Here is a 709-nt window from a genome sequence, read left to right on the forward strand (position 1 = left end):
CAGGTCTGGGCAGAACCGTAGACGTTGATTCAGCTGCCAGTTGAGCTAGAGGTGGCTTTACTGACCCAGGTTCTGGCTGGGCTCCATGTCCTACTTTCAATTCTGGTTCCTGTTGGGTTGTAGATTCTTTTCCTCCCCACTGTGAGGCAGCTTCCTGTTGAGTGAAGGGCACCTTTTGGGTGGAAGGTGATTGCTGTGGTGCAGGCTCCTGCTGCAAACAAGATTTTTGTTGGGCTCTAGTTTCCTGCTGGAATTCAGCTTCATGTTGGGCAAAGGGCTCCTGCTGGGTGAGGGGTCTTTGCTGTGAAGCAGGCTCCTGTTGAATACTGTATTCCTGCTGAGTCTTAGATCCTGGCTGGGTTGTGAGTGTCTTTTCTGGCCCAAGCTCTGGCTGGGTTTTTGGTCTCTGGGGTGGCTCAGGTTCCCAGTCTGGCCTAGATACTGACTTAGAACCTGGCTCCACTGTTGTTAGTTCCCTCACGGGAGATGTTGCTCTCCCAGACTTCATGCTTCTGGGCCCCCCAGGCCTCCCTCTTCACAGATCCCTCACTGATTTCTCATGATGGCACTTCCCTTTGTGTTCCACTCCTTCATCGTGGCATCCCTGCTCTTCCTTTTTAAGGCAGTTGGCAAGTGGGCTGACCACTGCTGGCCCCCACTTCAGTGCCTCCTACCTTGGGGAGAGGGATTAGGAACAGGAGCAGCCTGT

The sequence above is a fragment of the Trichechus manatus genome, unplaced genomic scaffold (genome assembly GCF_000243295.1).
Source record: "Trichechus manatus latirostris isolate Lorelei unplaced genomic scaffold, TriManLat1.0 scaffold00216, whole genome shotgun sequence".
NCBI lineage: Eukaryota > Metazoa > Chordata > Mammalia > Sirenia > Trichechidae > Trichechus > Trichechus manatus.